The 21632-nt window shown below is 31.7% G+C and overlaps 1 long non-coding RNA gene across 1 annotated transcript; it reads left to right on the plus strand.

Annotated features, from left to right (window-relative positions):
* Positions 1-14416: 14416 nt before the first annotated feature.
* On the plus strand, positions 14417-20057 carry LOC141461176 (uncharacterized). Its single transcript, XR_012462639.1, has 3 exons — positions 14417-14650; positions 14734-14809; positions 19391-20057. It is a non-coding gene; the product is annotated as an uncharacterized lncRNA (long non-coding RNA).
* The last annotated feature ends 1575 nt before the right edge of the window (positions 20058-21632 follow it).

The raw sequence follows: 21632 nt of genomic DNA on the forward strand, positions 1-21632 counted from the left end.
TGTTGCTAAGTAACACGAGCAGATTTCTAAAAAGTAGTTCTTTTTCCTTAATATCGTTTGCTACTTTCTGGCTTATGAATGTTCACTTTAAAAACCAAATTAATAAGCTTTTAGCTAGTAATGGTAGTTCCAGTGGATTAGCTGGACTCCTTCCCACCCGGAGATCATGGTTCACTCAGAACACCCAAGTTAAGGGAATACTAGGTCTATTCCATCTTTTTCTACAACTAATGATACAAAAAGCCGCAGTTGATGTTACAAAGCAATGTTAATTAAGAATTTATATGCCATACAAAAATGGATATCATTTTTGATATTAAGGATATCATATCGGCAGTTTAAGCTAATGAATCTTAGAAACTAATACAGTATTTAAATAATAAAATTGTAACAATATGACGCTAACTACACATCTACAGATCAGAACGATAACCATTATCGTTAGGTTCAAGTTCAACGTTGATAATGTTCAAAAGCTTTTCAAAGCACTTATCATTCATTGGTTACCAGGCGACATTAACTTAATGGACTTCCTGATGTGCATTAACGTTAGCTACGTTACACAATGCAAAAGACGTTATTTATAAATGCATCCTTTGTAGTAAATTTGTAATAACATTTTCCAAATTATTTAAATTATTTTTATAAAATGATTTCCACTAAGCACCCGGAAAAAAGTCTGGCAATAAGATCAAAATAAATAAAAAGGTATCCTTCATTGCTGCTATCTCCTACTCCTCATAAAAGAGAAGAAGATATTGGAATTGTGTTTTTAGCAAGTGATATTTAATAAAACTGCGTGAAATAATTAAAAAATATCAAAGAAGAGGTGAATATATTTGCTAATTATTGGTGGATTCACAAGTAGGAGACACTCAATCATTACACTGAAACTACTTAGCCCACCCCCATTACTTAATTGGACTAGAGACTTGTTACAATCACTGAAGTTTTTACGTATCGAGCCTGACAAAATTTACTAACTTCTTCTTTATCTTTTAATTTTATCTTCCTCTTTATGAGGAGTAGGAGATAGCAGCAATGAAGGATACCTTTTTATTTATTTTGATCTTATTGCCAGACTTTTTTCCGGGTGCTTAGTGGAAATCATTTTATAAAAATAATTTAAATAATTTGGAAAATGGTATTACAAATTTACTACAAAGGATGCATTTATAAATAACGTCTTTTGCATTGTGTAACGTCGCTAACGTTAATGCACATCAGGAAGGCCATTAAGTCCAAAATTAGTCATTAAAAATTAATTAAGTTGCTTACTATGGGCATCCAAAAATCGATAAATAAAATATAAAGTATATTTACCTGGTTGTTGTTACTTAAACTCGTATTGTTAATTTTATTCTACCAATATTTCCAGTTTTCAGACTGCTCAAATGAATCACATGTAAACAACATTTTACTTAGTTAAAAAAAAAAAAAGAAAAAAAAGATATCCCCAAAATTATTAAAATTCCAATTAAAATTTTGAGATTGACCAGATTTGCTGAACAACAGTATTAAAACTGTCCGGTAGGACAGTTGTATAAGGGTTGATCGTCAAAAACTGCACGAAAAAGCGTAACGTTGAAAAACACCCAACTTTGACAATTTTTTTCTCTTTTTCTATAAAAGATAAAATTCTCAAATTTTCTTTATAATATAGGGCGAATCCTCCTTTATAAATAATATAAACAGAATTGTCTTATAAAATTGATAAACTTAGACTATACAGGGTGTTCAGCATAAGACTACGGTAACTTCGGGAGGCGATTCTGGGCATCATTCGCAACAAAAAATTTCATATAAACTATGGCTCGATTCGGCTCCGTTTTATAGATATTTTTAATTTTATGTTTTTTCAAGGTACTACTACTTTTTAGCAATAAGTTGTCTATATTTCTCAAATTATTAAGGCTACAGCTATTTTAATAAGCTCATTAGAAAGAAGGTTAAATTTCCTTTAATATAAGCTAATTTGTATTCCAAAATAATAATATTAAGTATTTTACTTTGTGGCCCAAACATAAGAAATAGCAAGTTTCTAATTTTTTCCAAAAACTTTGACTTCATTTTACTCAAAAACATTTTATATGAAAAAACTGTGCACTATTCAGGAAAAACATCTACATACGATCACCTTTCGAACGGTATACAATAATTGGGGTTATGTTATAAATTGATGCAGGAAACTGCAATTAATTGCAAAAAAGTAGGCCTCAAAACAGCGTCGGCGTTATGAAAGGAATTCACCTACCATAAGAATATAACTGATCAGAATCATCAAATCCAGTATGATTTTTTGCAAACGTGTAATTTAATAATTAATTAATTTAAGAACTATTTTCAAAAATATATAATTTACATTATAAATAATAAAATAAAATAAAAAGAAGAAAAATGAATATGATGTTAAATGAGTGTTAGGTACCAATTTCAAAAGAAAGGATTTTCGTTTAACGAGTTTAGATCTGTGTGTTATTCTTTAGTTAATTAAAGAAATATGCTAGATAATTTGAATAAATCATCATTTTGAACTACTCAATAAAATTTTGGAATTAACAGGTTGTGAAGAACTAATGAATAAGCCAAGAACTTATTACTCGCTCTGATCCCCAAATTAAATAATAGTGGATGGAATACTTCACCGGACCGCCTGTACACCTCCAAGATCGGCTTAGCATTCGGATCACCCTATCAGGAAAACATCTAGAATCCACTATTCCCATCTACGAAACCGTAGATGCATAACATGTCGCGATATTCAATATTCGAATACGCTGGCATAATGATAGCAAAATGACAACGAAATATCTAATGAAAATGTAGACTTTAAACTATCTTTTCTTCTTGTTGTATTTATTTGTTTTTAAAAGCCTTATTAGGATAAAACATATCAGTTTTTAACTTTGAGATTAGAGAGATAAGTAAGTTCCTTTCATAATGCCGACACTGTTTTGAGGCCTACTTTTTTGCAATTAATCACAGATTTCTGCATCAATTTTTAACATAACCCTAATTATTGTAAACCGTTCGAAAGGTGATCGTATGTAGATGTTTTTCCTGAATAGTGCACGGTTTTTTCATATAAAATGTTTTTGAGAAAAATGAAGTCAAAGTTTTTGGAAAAAATTAGAAACTTGCTATTTCTTATGTTTGGGCCACAAAGTAAAATACTTAATATTATTATTTTGGAATACAAATTAGCTTATTTAAAAGGAAATTTAACCTTCTTTCTAATGAGCTTATTGAAATTGCTGCAGCTGTAATAGTTTGAAAAATATTGGCAACTTTTAGCTAAAAATTAGTAGTACCTTGACAAAACATAAAATTAAAAATATCTATAAAACGGAGCCGAATCGAGCCATAGTTTATATGGAATTTTTTGTTGCAAATGATGCCCAGAATCGCCTCCCAAAGTTACCGTAGTCTTATGCTGAACACCCTATATAACTGTTTTAAAAATGAAGTTTGTATCTTATCATTTATGAATGTCCATTTTTCACTCAGCTTAAAAAAAAAACAAAAAAAAACTGACCATGTATAAAAATAAACTATTTGAGAAATATGGTTGAAATTGATTGTCTGGAATACCCAATTAGATAAAAGAAAATGCAGAGTTTGATAAATGTGGATATATGCTGTCCTGTTTTTCCATTGTTCTTTCTTCATGTACTATTTTTCATGTTCTCTATTTCCATGGAAGATAAAAAAATAAAAAGTAAAACTGGTGTAGAGTCGCATATTTATTGTTTTGGTATTTTAACATTGAATGTAAATTGTTGTAACGGTATTCCTCATAAATTTCGGGCATTTTGTGTGAATAGAAAATAAATTTATTGCTGAAAGCAATTTATAAACTCACCAGTCTACCTTAGAGTTCTTGTTTGATTTACTTTCTTAATTGTTTATTTGTTGATATCAATGTTCCCAAAACAAAAAATTTATTATCTAATGAATACACTATTTACAGGTGTTACATACAGTTTTAATACTTTATAACTTCTTTTTTTTAATTTAGCCTCATTTGCGGGTTTTACTTTAAAATAAAGTAGGTGATGAAGAGTAGTTTGAATGAATAAACTTCTAGAAGTTCTAAGAAAATTTACTTTTGGCATGATTTTTTCATAAATAATTATTTCTCCACCAGGGAAGTTTTTTGCACTTTCAACAAAATCAATAACTAGTATTATAGTTTCACTAATAAATAAAATTATTAAGCTGACTTAATTGAAATAAAATATTTCTGAAGCAAGACCATCCTATTTTATTGTTATTTTCGATTAATTTTAAAATGTCTACAGTAATTTTAATTTTATGTTTTAATAAATGAAAAAATCATTCTCAGTAAGTTTGCAAAAAGAAGTCTGTTTGTCTTCGTACGCCAACTAAAATGTCTTTCTTCTGATTTATGCCCTCCCTTCATATTTTGGTCGGCCAGCGACCTGGTAGAGTGAGCTATGCTCTTTTAGTGCTAATTTGGCGATCTGCTTTGATTTGGGAGATGACTTGAAGGCAAGCAGTATTACCTTAATTCTTGCTAAAGGAGCTTTGCTTCTTTTTGCCTCTTCCCTAAACAAAAGAACATTAATTTTAAACTTCTAGCATTAACTGATAAAATTGTATTATGGTAAGAAAAACAATATTTCTAGAATGATACCACTTTCTAGAATGACTTTCAAAAGTAGATAAATTTTAAAGTAGTCGTAATTTGATTGTAAATGACCAGTAAATTTAACAAGCTGCACCAGAAATGTCTTACTAACAATTTTATCGGAAGGAAAAAAGACTTTTGTTTCACTCCATTAACCTAAGACTCGTTCTTCGTTATTGTTGAATTAGTTCTTTCAATAAGCTCTAATAATTGTTATGAGAAGTTCGAAATATTTTCAGTCTGGATGAAAACTAGTGTTAAAACGTATAGAAAGAAATTTTTTTACAACAAGAGTGTTCAATTATAATAAGAGTTCATTTATCTCACATTTATTGTTAAAGTTTTAAAGTTTAATCTTCAAAGATCTTCAAAGGATATACTTAAATTAATCAAATTATTAAAATGGTAAGCATCCATTATACGAGGTGTGGCTATTAAATAACGAGACTGATGCTGCTACAGAAGAACTATGCATGCGTCACAAATCCTAACGGCCGACAGCTGTGCAGCGTAAAGCCTTCTCTTTTGATTACAGCGTCTCACGTGTTTGTTGAGAAATCTGTCTGACCGGAACCATCGTTTGTGTAAAACGGTGTTAGTTTCGTTTTGCTGAAAACATGATACTACACATGTAGTAGAGCAACGAATTGTCGCGAAATTTCACATGATACTTGGTAAAACTGCTACTGAAACTTATCTTTTATTAAAAGAAGTTTATGGTGATGAATGTTAATCACGTGCGCGAGTTTTTGAGTGGTTTAAGCGTTTCCAAGATGGCCGAGAAGACTTCGGAGATGATGACCACCTGGGTCGCCCTTCCACTTCCAAAACGGATGAAAATATCGTTTATAATTAATCAACATTACTACCGTGAGGTGCTTGCTTAACTCCGTGAAAGAGTAAGGAAAAAACGACCCGATTTGTGGAAGAACAAGTCATGGGTTCTCCATCAAGACAATGCTCACACTGCATTGTCTGGTCAAGACGTTTTTAGCCAAGTACAACATCCCAGTTTCTAGGACATCCGCCTTATTCGCCTGACCTGGCCCCATGTGACTTTTATCTGTTCCCCAAAGTCAAATCTGCATTAAAAGGAACACGATTTCAGTCCGTTGAAGCTGTGAAAGAAAAAGCGGCACGCGTCATGCAGGAGCTCACAGAAAAAGTCTTCCAGCACTGTTTTGAACAATGGTAAATTCGCATTGAGCGTTGTAGGGATAGGGGAGGGGTGTATATTGAAGGTGATAATAACTAAATATGTTTAAATTTAAAATAAAATGTTTTATAGCAATAGTCTAGTTATTTAATAGCCACACCTCGCATTTTTTTACAGTTAAATTGAGGATGACTGATTACTTAAGAATTAAATATAGAATAATGAATATTGGAGAAAGAATAATGAAGCGGTGGACATAAGAATTACATCTACCATAATTCTCTTTGAGATTCTCAACCATTGTTTGCATTTTGTTGAGAATATGTCCTGATTATTGCAATCCATAAAATATCCAGAATCTTCCATTAATTCTATACCTTAAAAATGTTTCCGACTCCAGCAGTTTAGGAGGCGTTCATTTTATGAGCTTAACACAAACTTAACAGTTTAAAAAGTTAAGTACTTTTATACAACTCTCCTACCGGACAGTTTGAATAATAAATGTGTTTCAATTTTCAAGTTTTCCTCTTCCTATCTGACTAGAGGCTAAAAAAAGTTTTCTAAGCGAGAACTTTGTCTTTCATCATAAAAATTTTACACAAACTCAGCGAAAGGATAAAAAACGAAAATTGCCTACAGGACTATTCCAGTTCTCTTGATTTTTAAATGTTTGAAACTTAATTAAAATACAATTTTCTCGTTTGTGATCAGTCTCCCTAGAAAAGTGATGAATATTTACCTCATTGTTTGCTCGTTCAGTCACTAGATTAAAAAAGATAGTTTATTTTCTTGTCATTTTTACCAACAATTCCAATTTTCAGCTTTCTATTGACAAGTCATGTCAGCGTCAAGTCCTGCACCTTGAATTTTATCTATAATCTACAGCTGTTCGGATTAAAAAGAAAAAAATGTTCATTCAAACGTTTGGGTAAAGTGAAATCCTAAAAAAGTAATAATAATTGCTCACTTTCTAAGTCAATAATTTTTAACAGCACATCTTGATCCAAATCCAACAGGCATACGAGGGTCGTTTGAAAAGTCCGTCCAAAAATAAAAACTACTTAATTTTTCAACATAGTCTCCTTTTAGGCTTATACACTTCGTCCAACGCTGCTCTAGTTTGTTGATCCCTTCCGAATAATAGGATTTGTCCAAGTCTGAAAAATAGCCATTCGTTTCTGCAATCACCACCTCGTTTGAATAAAATCTTTTTCCCGCCAGCCATTTCTTCATATTGGGGAACAAATAGTAGTCCGAGGGAGCCAAGTCTGGAGAATAGGGGGGATGTGAAACGAGTTGGAACCCTATTTCCATTAATTTTGCGACCACAACTGCTGAGGTGTGAGCTGGTGCGTTATCGTGATGGAAAAGGACTTTTTTGTGGGCCAATCGTGGGCGTTTTTCTTGCAGCTCGGTTTTCAAACGGTCCAATAACGATGAATAATATGCACCTGTAATAGTTTTACCTTTTTCCAGATAGTCGGTGAGGATTATTCCTTGCGAATCCCAAAAGACAGTCGCCATAATCTTTCCGGTCGAAGGAACGGTCTTCGCCTTTTTTGGCGCAGATTCCCCCTTGGTAACCCATTGTTTAGATTGTTCTTTGGTCTCAGGAGTGTAGTGATGTATCCATCTTTCATCCACAGTGACGAAACGACGCTTAAAGTCCTGCGGATTCTTCTGGAACAGCTGCAAACCGTCCTTGCAACACTTCACACGATTTCGTTTTTGGTCAAGCGTGAGCAATCGCGGCACCCATCTTGCGGATAGCTTTGTCATGTCCAAATATTGATGCAAAATATTATGTACCCATTCATTCGAGATGCCCACAGCACTAGCAATCTCACGCACCTTCACTCTTCTGTCATCCATCACCATATCATGGATTTTATCAATGATTTCTGGAGTAATAACCTCAACAGGGCGTCCAGAACGTTCAGCATCACTTGTGCCCATATGGCCACTCCGAAAATTTTGAAACCACTTATAAACTGTTCTAATCGAAGGTGCAGAGTCACCATAATGTTTATCAATCTTCTCTTTAGTCTCCTGAGGCGTTTTGCCTTTCATAAAGTAGTGTTTAATCAACACACGAAATTCTTTTTCGTCCATTTTTTGAAAATCACTCGACTTCCTCGATTCAAACGAATGCCAAACACAAAGAAATAGACCGATCTGGCTGAAACTTGGTGTGTGTTCTTCCAAGAGATGCTACTAACTAAACGTAACCTCGATACGCGCCAGTGGTGCTATCTTTCTGACTTTGCACGGACTTTTCAAACGACCCTCGTACCTCAATCAATTCATACATTTTTTTTTAGTTTTAAATTGAATGGCATTTGGGTTCTGGCTTTATATTGGTATCGCTATAAAAGAAAACAAGCAAGAAAAAAACCTTAATTATTGAATTCTTTTACGTTGCAAAAAAAATGGAATGAGGTTCGCTCCGCAGACTTTCTTTTCAAAAAGAAAACAAATCATTAAATACATTTTCCACAATATTGAATGCTCTTGAAACAAAACGAATGTCTATAACAGTATAAAAGCTTCGATAGCATTGTTCTGTTGAACTTCTGCGAAAAACAATTAAATATACAGCTTTAATTTCATTCCAGGATTTTTTTTTGGGGGGGGGCTATTGTTAGCGAAAACTCCAGCAAAAGATATCTTGGTGCAAGATAGTAAGTTTATTGTGAGAAATCAATAGAAACCCTTATCAATTGTTCTATTTATGATTAAGGAACGTAACTTTATTTGATTATTAATGCCACCAGTAACTTGTCATCACAGTTCTTTAATTATCCAAAACACGTCTTAATTTGTGAGAAAAAAATTGCTTTTAAGTACCATGCTCTCAATAGGCGTTGATTTGGATATATATTTTTTTTTTAATTAAAGCATTCATATTTTCAAAACTTGCAATACACAAATAGAAAGCTTATAAAATGAGGATTTTTTTTTTTTGTGTGTGAGATTTAACATTTTATAAGGTATTTGTAGAGACATGATAATTTTAACATAATTAAATCTGATAACAAAAATGAGAATAGAGTCCAAAAAAAGTGATTCTTAACAATTTCCACCATTGGATTAGACAATAAGCATTTGAAAGAAATCAACCAACCAGAAATTTACTAAATAAACTTTATAGGTTTTCTTTTTCTCTTAGATTTTTACAAAAAAAAAAAAAAAAAAAAAAAGACTGCTACAATTTTCGTTAATCTTTGTAATAGATAATGCTCAAATATTGTTCTGCAATTTTGATTTCTTACATTTTTCTGAGAAAATGCTAATATGATATTCTAGCAAGAGGGCAGGTCTTTTCTAGTAAGTGACATTTTTAAATAATGTATGCACTTATTACCCAATAGTTATCAATAAGGATTAAATATGTTAGCAAGATTTCAATTTTTAAAACAAATTGGTTGCAAGAAAGTGTAATTAATGAATGCATTTTCGAACTATCTACCAATACTTTTTTAGAAAGTAGTACTTAAAAGTACAAATATTCTTTTTAGTACAAATTGTAAGTTTCAAGGAAATTTAAGCAGCACCCAATCTACGGTAAAGGAAAGGGAATGTTTACCACCTGAGGCCGAAAATATTAGCTGGTGAAAGGTTTCATTACAATATATTTTTCCCCTCTTTGAAACATACTTTGTTTAGTTCCTAAAAGGTTATTTTTTTTTTTTTGCGCCCAGGACCGTTAATAGAGATAGCCGACCCTAGGGAGGTCTTATTTAAACGATATATTTTTCTGGAAAATAAAGAAAGCTATTTGCCATTTGAATGGTGTAAATATTGTTCTAAAACAATATATATATAAAACTTGATATTGTAATCTAAAACACTGTTTACTTTGCAGAAGAAAGAAAGTGTTATTACATGACTTACTATAGGAACAGAGAACATCCGTTGCACCATGAAATTGCCGTCTGGAGATTAAGCTTTCTTGAACACGTGCGGATCTAAGGAAATATGGGAAATGACAGCCATTAGAAGAAAGAAATACATTGCACATTTCCTCGATTTATAAATAAATCGTAAAGATATTGCTGGCTGGGTAAAATACACAGAACGTCTGATTAAATTCATCCTACTTTGTGTACGTGGTCAATATATTCTTTATTGTAATCGATTATCACGTTTGTAATATCCCAGTATTATTATTTTTCAAATAATGGCTTTGTGATTGTTGAATAGAGGCGTTTAATATTCCAACATTTCCAAGTGTATTTATTATTGATTTATTGGTTTTTCGTTCTTTCTAGTTTTTTCTCTTTTTCTAAATCCAATCACAGTATAGCACGATGGTGAACGTGTGACGTTTGCAAGAGAATACTGCCCTTAAGTTCGACCATGCTCTGGAAGAACTTTTATTCTAACAACAAAGCTAGATTATTTAGTTTATTGTGGAGAATACAATTTTTAATTATGTTTCTGTCGCACACTACATTTGCAGAAAGAAATTTGACCTACTGATATGTAAATTTGTTTTAGGAGCTTTATATTTATTAGTATATTTTTCAATGCTGCAGATAATAAAAACTGAATCAAATATCCTTCGAATTCATTTCAACGGTATCCTGTGTTAGCCGACTCTTGATGGTCATCGTTGGAAGGCCCTCATTCAATTCCTACAAATATTTTTTTTTTGTATATATTTACGTTATCCAATTTATTTGTTGCCATTGAAAGTTGTAAATTAAATAAAACGAAAAATAAAAAATAAGGTAGGTCAACCAAGAATAGTTTGAAATTTACAGGAATGAATAAAAAAGATAATATTAATAAAATATAAAAAAATATTATTCTCATTTAGGAGGAAAGATACAATCAGAGATGAGGATAATTAAACATTTTGTCATTATACATACGAGATTTGAGAGGCTTAGAGCCCAACGAAGACCACAAAGTTTCCGCTAGTAGTATTTATATTTTTAGTTGTGATAATATTTTAATGTATAATATAATATTAATTACCTACTTAGGAAAATATTGAATATTTCATTTATTTATTCTTGTAATTGATATCACTTCATAACTAATTATTGTAGAAATACAAAAATAGCTCATTTCGTAATATTTTATACAATATTTTCCTTGAACAATGCTTAAGATGGCTAGTCTTGGTACTAGAAACGACCACTCTTGAATTTAGATCATCGGCAGTTCTGTACTTCTCATTATTTTGTGACCAATTACCCAAATATAGATAACATCGATTACAACACATCCATTTAAATCAACAAACACACGATAGTAAACGTATTACTGTCTACCATTCATACTGACTGAAACAAAATCACTCAATTCCTGTACGAATATCTCAACAAACTGTCATACCCATTTGGGGCAACAATAAATTTAGTTTACATTCTCGCCATGTCACTATTCATCCACACACCAATTTCCAGAAAAAATGTTCATTGATTAATCATTATCATGCACCCTAAAAAAAAAGAAAAAAGAAATTAGAATAAAAAGAAGGTGTACTTGCAGTAGTATTATATACTTTTATATTTTACACAATATATAAAACAGTAGTGAGATATCGCTAGATTCACTCAACTATATTATATCTCCTTAACAAAAACTTACAGTTTTAAAAGTTAAGTATAAGGGTTGATTAAACGCCAAAAGGTACACAAATCAGCAAGTACCCAACATTTCATTCAAGCTTAGTTGATATAATTTAAGTAATTTTGCTGCATTAACTTTTCCTTCACATTTTTTAGAATTTATTAGATGTCACAGACCCTTATGCTGGCCAGTTCGTTCATAATATTATTTGGTTATAATTATGATAAAATGTATATTATATCTTCGTTTTTAAATTGGTACTTTATTTTAACTCTATTTCAAATTATTCTTCTGATTTATCTTTAATATGCCCTTTATTCTGAAGTTGTCACATCTTATACATGCATGTTAAAGTAGAAAAAGACAAAGTTAGAGTCGGCTACTGTTTAAATTTGAATCACGGAGGATTTAAAACAATATTTCAGACTTGAATTCGTCTTAATAAACTTAAACAGACGATTTTTATTAAAAATAAAATAATCGAAATCATTGATGTATGTTGGTGTAAGCATTTTTTTAAAAAAGTTTTTAAATTTTGTAGCCTCGTATTTTTTTTTATTTTTTATACCGTTTTCTTTTTAACCTATGATTAATAGTTTGATTATTATAGATTAATAGATATTATAGTCAATCTACAGTGCTACTTGAACAAATATTTTGTAGATGAAAATGGCCAGCATAAGGGTCTGTGACATCTAATAAATTCTAAAAAATGTGAAGGAAAAGTTAATGCAGCAAAATTACTTAAATTATATCAACTAAGCTTGAATGAAATGTTGGGTACTTGCTGATTTGTGTACCTTTTGGCGTTTAATCAACCCTTATACTTAACTTTTAAAACTGTAAGTTTTTGTTAAGGAGATTTTTGTACCTTTTGGATAGATTTTCATTTTTGTCTATTTTGCTAAGTTACATATCTGCTTTACTGTTTTTTTTAAATTTGGAATAAGCAATTCTATCATTACAACCTGATAAGGTGTTAAGTAGGGACCGTAACTACCACTGGAGAGATCTTTTTAAAGAATGATTATAGTTGCGGCCCCCCAAACCATCCTCAATAACAATTTTTTTGAGAAAGCCTTTTTATATAAAATAGGAAGGTATTTGTACGTAAAAAGCAAATTTAAACTGCGATTTCAGACCTTCCTTTTAAGAGGAGTAAGAAAAATAAACGGGCGATTACAGTACTTCTCCCTAAAAGGCAATTCAAAGATTTTGAATCGAACGACAATTCATTAATGTAAATAGGTTCACCCATTGATAATTTTAACGATTGCAGTACTTCCTCTTAGTAGGTGTAAGAGCATGATGGCACTTCACAGCCATGTAGAGGAGCTTTAATCACTTCTTCGTGCTAAATTTTATCAAAATCGGACAAAGCGTTATAGAAATATTGGTAATAATAGTTTTAGAAACGGCCTTACTTGGGTGGGGCAAACTCCCCTCCATATGAGGCATAGCGAAGAGACTTTTAAAGTGCAAATCTGTACAAAATTTCGATTCGAATGACACTTCATTCATGAAAATCAGTTCACGTGTCGATAATTTGAAACGATTGCTATACTTCCCCTTAACTAGTGTAAGAGCAGATCGTCGCTTTAATGTTACATAGGGGAGCCCTAACCCCCATCATCCTACCAAATTTTATCAAAATCGGGCTAAGATTTACAGAGTAATTAGTAATAATAATTTTGAAGGGGGCCTTACATAAAGGGGGCTAACTCCTCTCCCATTCGGTGTACAGCGTCGAGACCCCCAAAAGGCACATCTACATAAAATTCCGAATCGAATGACACCTCATTCATGAAAATCGGTTCTCGCGTTTAGGCGCTACGTGGTTTACAAAAAAGGTAACAACAACAACAAGAAGAAGAAGAAGAAGAAGAACAACAACAACAATTTCTGAAAATGCCGTTTTTGCTCATTTTCGGCAACTTTTTTCTCGAAATCTATTAGGTCTGGGTGGTTGCAAAAAAATTACAGTTATAAAGGAGGGTTTGCCCTATATTTTAAAGAAAATTTGGGAATTTTATCTTTTATAGAAAAAGAGAAAAAAATTGTCAAAGTTGGGTGTTTTTCAACGTTACGTTTTTTCGTGCACTTTTTGACGATCAATCCTTATACAACTGTCCTACCGGACAGTTTTAATCCTTATACAACTGTCCTACCGGACAGTTTTAATATCTAGCAGGGGCTAATCTAAAGAATAGCTCCCCGGAGGTGTGGCCTGTTTATTTTTAGGGAGTGGGAAGTACAGCGCACCTACCGGTGAGATTTTAAACTACTTCCCGCCAATGAACTGTTTCGGATTGTGCGAATTTCGTAACTCTTATGTTTCGCGGGCAAGCGCAGTACACTTACTGCATAGTAACTGCTTCCTGTTTAATGTATTAATAGTTCCCGCGAGTGCCTTGTTTGTGACTTGAGGTGCCTTTTTTTTTGTAACTTTATGAGTATGAGCGTTTTAAATTTGCAGTTTTTTTTTTAAATTAAAGCATGATTGTAGTGTGAGTGAGGATGGAGTAATGAATGTTATAAAATTTTGTTCGATTTTCTGGAGGGAGTTAGACAAGTATACCCTCCTCAGGAAAAGGACTCCACAGAACAAGGTAAGTTTCTTTTGTGTTGTTCTGTGTAATTATTGTAATGAATCTTGTGACACAAATTAAAAAATTGAGGGTGATTAGGTTGGTTAGGAGGGGGTATGGGGGGCGAAGCCCCCATTAAGAAAAAAATCAAGGGGTGTGGGGGCGAAGCCCCCCATTAAGAAATAAATAAATCAGGGGGTGTTTAAATAGAAATATCAATCCTAAATAAATAATTCGAAGTGATTCTGATTCGCTGTTACCATATAACCCGCTAGATTTAAGTGTAAATATAAAATAAATAGTTTTATATTTATATTTGAATATGGCGGTTTCTATAGTAACAGCGAATCAGAATCACTTCGAATTAGGCCACACCTCCGGGGAGCTATTCTTAAGATTTACCCTAGCAGGGGTACAACCTTATGGAAAGCTACGCTTAATTTTCATAACCTTTATTTTTACTGTTTTAGTTTATTTTACAGTTAAGTGGGAGTCATAGTAACGTTTATTTCCATATGAAATTGATTTTTTAATTCTACCAGTTTTCTTCTACTTGTATGAAAAGAATTGCAGAAATAGAAGAATGAAATTGATTGAAAACAAAAACAATGATTTGCTAATCAGAGTGGCTGAATATCACCAATCAATGCTAGGATGCCAGATAATAATGGAGTAAAGATAATTAATTCAAACTTTTTATTAATTTTGATGATTTCATTCGAAATATTTAATAATGCAAAAAGTAAACATTTTAGAGGCGTGGAGTGTGCTGTGCCACATTGTTTTGTATTTGTATGGCATGTTTCTCAATATTTGTGGCTATCTCTTTAAGTAAGTTTTAGTTGAAAGTGTGGCATTTAAATTAAATTCTATTGTAAATTCCAAAACGTTACGAAATTGAAGATCAAATAACCTCCGTTTTAATATTGCTTCTTCTTAAAGTTTAATAATTATTTATAGGCCTCACAAGGCGTGGACATTTTTAGACTATTAATTAGTTCACCAGCGTTTCTAAAGCTGAATGACAACTCACTGACATCAACACACCGATTATAAAAAGAATTTGAACAATTTTAGCTGTATGTAATGTACATAGTGATACAATATGCACGAACAATATACGATATATATTTTATAAGTAAACATTTTTCCTTTTCCCTCAACCTAAGTAAATAACAACATACCTCAATCCTTTTAAAAAATAATAAATAAATAAACACAAAGCTGAGTAAGAAGAAAATAAATTATCTAATACAGAAGTTATTCACATAATTGCAAAGAAAAATGTGAATTGAGTGAGTTTGTAGCATTAAAACGAGGTATAAGTTAAGTTTCTGGCTAATCTTTAAATACAGAAGGCCTAAAACAAAAATTAAACCAAGTTTTCAGTAAAAAGACGTCAGTTAAAGTAAAATCTCTGGTTTAAGCATGCTAGAATTATTGATTCACGAGATAATTTTACAATGTCGGTTTACTTTTAATTGATACTTAAGCTTGCTTGAGCTATTCAACATTCAAAACCTATAACATTAAAAGTAATTAGTAAATGTGATTCTACTATTGCAGTTATGCTTTGTTTACTTAGCATCCCAAAAAGCTGATTTGCCTAAAAATTATTAAATTGGTTTAGATCATCTTTATCCCAATTCGCAGTTCAACCTCAGTTTAAATAGATCCCCTCTAAATTTGATGATCAATAAGTGAAAAAGTTATTTCTAATGAAGTTATTTTGGAAAACAAACTTGGGTTCTCTAAATAACAGAAACTGACCCAACGATTGCACCATAAGAATAGTGAAACTTCATCACTCAACTCTATCACAAAAGCAGCTCTTTCTGAAAGATAGTAAATTATTTCAAAACTTATTCCAACTCTTCAGCAGATTTTCTACTTATCCACTATAACATAACTTACGATTTAAGCTCATCTCCACTTTCGCAAAGAACACTTGATTAAAACAGTCACCCCTCGGAACTCTTAAACTTACTATAATATATCTAACGAATTCCCTAGTAGCCATTCGTTCCAGAAAAATATGAAACTTCATTAAGATCTGACAGAAGTTCAACTATCCTAAAAAATCTACTCCTTAAAGGCATAGAGTATTTCACTAATCTCTTCAACAAAATTCTAACTTTTCTGTTAGTTATGGTTTTTTTACTGCTAATTTCCTAAGACAAGAGGACTTTCAAGGTTATCTTCATCCATAAATTCGGTCTAACTTACTTTTTCCCTTCTAACTAACTTTTCCACTTCATTACTAAGCTCTGTCATCAAAATCTTCAAAAATTAGTCCTCGCACGTAAATTAAACATTCTGTTGCAAACAACATATTGACTAAATACAGTTTGGCTGTATATTAAGTATTTTCAGTGAATCCCAACTCACAAGAAAAGTAAACGACGTCGCCCAAAACTTCTACAACAAAAAATACACTGGCCTAATTCTACTCGCCTTAGAAAAAGTCTTCGAAATTATATGGCGTGCTGCTAGTAGTCTGGGGCTTCTCTTTGGCGTCAACGAGTATAAATTTCCTCTACCCTTATAAAAATATACACATGCCTCTCTTATAGAATGTCTGTCCTTCATCTAAACTCAGCCTCTTAACATTCCTATCCAACCGTGGTCATCCCACAGGTCCTATCCTATTCATCAGTTACATAAAAACTTTTCCTCAACGCTGTCCAGTACGGCGCAGACGTGGCTTTATCAAATCATGAAAGAGAATCGACACTATTACTAGCAGAAAAAAAAATATAAAATTCGATACTAACCGTACAATTAAAATGAATTCTGAAAAAACTAACCCCTTACGTTCTACTAAAGGTGACCTATTCTTCTAAAGATATGTATTAAACACTACAAATTCTTTGATCTCATGGATTATTTCCATAAATTACCTTGGCTCATCTCTGAACAACCAATTAACCTTCTCTACACAAGTCCAGGATAAAGTATAAGTCGAAATACTTCTCTACAAAGTGGTCAACAGGCCGATGTTACTCCTCGCCCTAAAACCTGAACTATGGTAACAAAAATAAACTCCAGATCAGAACAAATTTTCCAGACTTGCGACTAACCTTCCTCAACACACTACAACCGATAACCTGCATGAAAAATTATTTATAATTCCAGTATACATCAAAAATATCTTTTGAAACAACCTCTTATGATAGATTATCATCCAAACCCACTCTCAGGTGGCCGCGAAGTGTATAATCCTTCCATTATACAAAGGTACAAAGACTTAAAGGAATCCTATCCTTCTTTTCCTTCTTCTTCCCCCAACAAATAATAATCTTGCTCTAAAATGTTTTAATGTTTCAGACATATATTTTTAGATAAAGTTTATATAACTATAACATTATCCAGTACTCTGTTTAGGTCAAATTTATGCTGTAAAATTATTAATCTCTCAGAATCAAAATAAATCTTTAATTATTATTTGTACTGCTGGAATTTTAGGAAGTCTACTTTGGGAAGAGATTAAATTTTATTATAAAGTTGTAGTGGAGCTTCAAGTAAATGTAAAGGTAGGAAAGTTACAAAAATGCTTTAGATGTGTACTGCGGTAATCTGAAAAGCCTCCTGATGAATAGGCTCAACAATACATACATGAAAACATCTCTTTATACATTACACATATAATACATCTCACTACCGGAAAGATTTCCTCAGAAAAGCCGAGATCTGCACTACATACTTACTAAATTAAAGATTCTTCAACTTTGTGGGAAATGAAATAACTTACTGGTTAATAATTTGTGAAATAACATACACATAGAATGCTAAACTGTATTCAAAGCCAATTTAGCTCTGCTTACCACCTCCGCATCATTTTTCATCATTGATTACGTTGGTGAATATTTATACCCGTTAACCACTTCAATCAAATCTCTATACCAATTAATTGTTAACCACTAATTATTCACACTTCGGCCTCTGTTTCTAAACATTATCTTTGATTAAGCAAATTTATTTTCAAATTTAAACTAAAACAATGAAGTTACAACAACAACAAAAAATTAATCATCCTTTGCAAGATAAAAGGATTAGGAGCGAATATGACAATGTCATTTGTGTAGAAAAGTAATTTAATTTTATCTCAATTTCCCAAACAGATCTCCTGTCCAAACACATTTCCAAATAATTTATGATTAATGTGATAGTATAGATTATTAATGATTAATAACATTGTTTTATATTTAATTTGTTAATATATAATTTCTAAATCTTATAAAAATTCAGTTTATTAACAAATTTAATTAATTTTGTAGATCATACAGATAACTATTGCATACTATTTTATTTACTATGTACGTGGATATACTCTCTTATCTTGCATATTTTATTCTTTATTTTAATTTACCAGACTGTAAATATTGATAAAAAATAACTATATTAAAAATAAATAATAGCTAACCTCAAATGTTGACGCACCTTAAATCATTATTAATAATAATAATAGCATTTAATACTGCATATTGTATTTATAGCTTTTAGACTATTTTTATGAAAGGTCATGAATCACGGTTTTACCCGGCCACCCCAGTTCAAAACATTACCTAAAGTCACTGAATGTATCTTTGAAGTTACAGGTGTTTATTTATGAACTAATTCTTCAGAATGAGAGTATAAAGAAAAAAAAAGAAGAACTTTATTCTTAAACTTTATTTTAAAAAAGAGAGGCTATTCAAGTGATTGCAAAAAACAATACGCCGATGTTAACCACTAATCTTTCATGTTCTGAAATTTTCCTCAAGCACTCACTTCAAAAAAATCATTGCTATTGACCCATAGTTATTGATGCGCAAAAGAAATGTTCAATCATGGAAAATTCATTCAATACCATTCTAGGATTTTAATTCTAAGCTTCGAAACTATTAAAACTTTCCAAATTCCGAATTTTAAATAAATTTAACCGTAACTAAGATTTTAAAGATTGTAAAACTGCACCGAAATGGTACTTTTTAATGCCATGAAAAGAATTTTTCTAGCACAATTATTTAAATAGCAATAAAAACATTCAAATGCTAATTTAATTTCAATCCTAATTAATAAACTTTCAATCCAGACAACTTCATTTTTCTGCAAGCCGTGAATTTTATAATTTTTAAATATTTTTGTAAACCAGAATGAAAGTGATTTGGTGGAATTTCATGCGAGTCTCAGGTGTTCTTAGCCCGGTACGGTCTACTTGTCACTTAATTCAGTTTTCTTGTGAAGATGATTCTTAAATGATTCTTGAACAAAAACGTTAAATTAAAATATAAAGATTGCTATAATTAGTGTTTAAAATAATCTTATGAAGAAATTTACAAAAATTTCGTATTAAATTTTTAATTGGGTATTGTGCAAATCAAGCATGTCGCTGTAAATTATAATACTTTAATAATAATTTTTTTTTTTCAGTGTTGGTAGCTATATACGTTACAAGCCATGAAACTGACAATAGCTAAAATTGTACTATTTTTATGTATTTCAAGACACATAGTTACACCAGTTTTATAATTTATACTACACAAGAATATTTTAATAATAACAAGAATAGGATAACAAGATTATTGGAATTGCATCAAAATCATATTTGTCATCCCTTTAAAACTGTTATTGAAGTTTTTCAATTTTATTGTTTAGTTTATTTACTAAGTTTTACAGAACTTTCAGTATAAACTTAAAAAAATTAATTTTTAATCTATTTCTTAATTGCTTGCGAGATTCTTGAACAACTATGTGACAAAAAAATAATAATAAAAAATAAAGGTGATTGAAATATTCTTAATACAAATTTGAACTTAAGTTGCTACCGAAAATATCACAGATGCTTATTATTTACAAATTTTGTATATTGTCCAGCTTACTTGGCGATTAACACAAACTGATGAGTTTCAAACATGAGTTAGAAATAATTGAATGAATAAATAGTATTTGATGCTGGTGTAATGCAGACAGAGGACTCTAGTTCTTTAGTTTAGAACTATTCGAAACAGAGAAAAAAATTTATTATATACGTTAATGTATCCTCCTATGCTCATTTACAAACCCCATTTAGAGCTCTATCAACATACTACTCTTCACCAAATTAATAAATTATATTACTTTAAGAGACAGAAGAATACAAGTATATATATATTTTTTATTTAGTAATTTACAATCTTTATTTAATATATAGAAGTATATATGTTGGTAATTATTAATTGGTGCGTGAAGAGCAGGTGAAAAATAACCCAACAGCAGCAGCACTCTCTGCATGAAAGATCATGATGATCTTCAGACCTCAAGGAAGTCTCAGAGCCATTAATGATTTAGTCGGTGACAAAAGTAATCTGGAAATGGAACAAGGAAATTATAAGTGGTAGCGTGTAATGTGATGTGGTCTTACATATTTGATACCAGTTGACTATTTCAACTTTAAAACTAGAAAGTCAAACTGTTACTCCATGAAATGATTATTTATTTGTTAACAATATAATAGGATTCTAATACTTACTCTCCGCCTGGCCCGTGTAACTGCATTTCTTATGAGTAACAAAAATAACTTTGCTTATCTGTTAACGAACATTTCTTATTTGGTTTAGGATTATTTTTTATAGGTTTCCTTCTAAGTTTCATTGTAATTATTATTAGAATTTTAGAATTAATATTTATTTTTATGTTCTTCTTTCGGGTTGCATTTCTTTCTTTTTGTTAAAGTGTTTTTCTTTTTTAGTTGTTTTAATCAGAGTTTTAATTTTAGCGTACGATACTTAGGACTGTACATTGACAAGAGACTAACGTGGAACCCACATACTCGACTGAAACGACAAGACGTGAACAGGCGCTACAAGCTACTTACTAGACTACTTAACCGCAGATCCAAACTCTATTTGAATCACAAACTGACAATTTACAAGACACTGTTAAGACCCTATGGACATACGGAGCAGAAGTGTGGGGCTCATCCAAACCTTCTAACTCCAAACGCCTGCAGACACTACAGTCTAAAATCCTACGGAAAATCCTGAATGCTCCTTACTACATTTCTAACCTTACAATACACACTGACCTTCACATCCCTTTCGTCACTGACCTAATAAAGTCTCGCTACCGCAACTTTCACAGCCTCTTAGCTCTCCATCCTAATCCTCTTGTCCAACAACTCTCTTTTCTTCACCTTCCCGACAATCCTCCACGCCGTTTGAAGCGGAAGTGGCCTAGAGATCTATTGTGATTAAATCATTGTGAAAGAGTTTCACCAGTGGGTGATTGCTACTACCATGTTATTACAAGAGAACTGAACCAGTAAGATCAAATTTACTAGATGCAACAATCGTTGCAGTTGTAAATATACAAATAAAGTGAAAAAAAAGAAGCTTCATTTTGCCTACATTTTCTATTACAGACCCACCTCCTACCGTTAGTCATCTGAGGCACTCTTAAACAGGCTAGGACTACAGTTCTTGGATAGCTTCGGCTGTCTGGAACCCCGAAACAGGTTAGCTTCCTCAACAGCGCAGCTGAAAGGTAGCAGCCAGTAAAAATACTTACAGATAGTTACATACACTTATTTCATTTACTTTTGTAGTAAATATTGTGTCCCAAATTTGATAGAAATTGATGCAAGGGAATTGGAATCTATTTGACAGGAGTAAGCTAATGCACTTGATAAACGCGT

The sequence above is a fragment of the Rhodnius prolixus genome, unplaced genomic scaffold, assembly GCF_049639745.1.
Source record: "Rhodnius prolixus isolate KJV_2025 unplaced genomic scaffold, Rpr scaffold_6, whole genome shotgun sequence".
NCBI lineage: Eukaryota > Metazoa > Arthropoda > Insecta > Hemiptera > Reduviidae > Rhodnius > Rhodnius prolixus.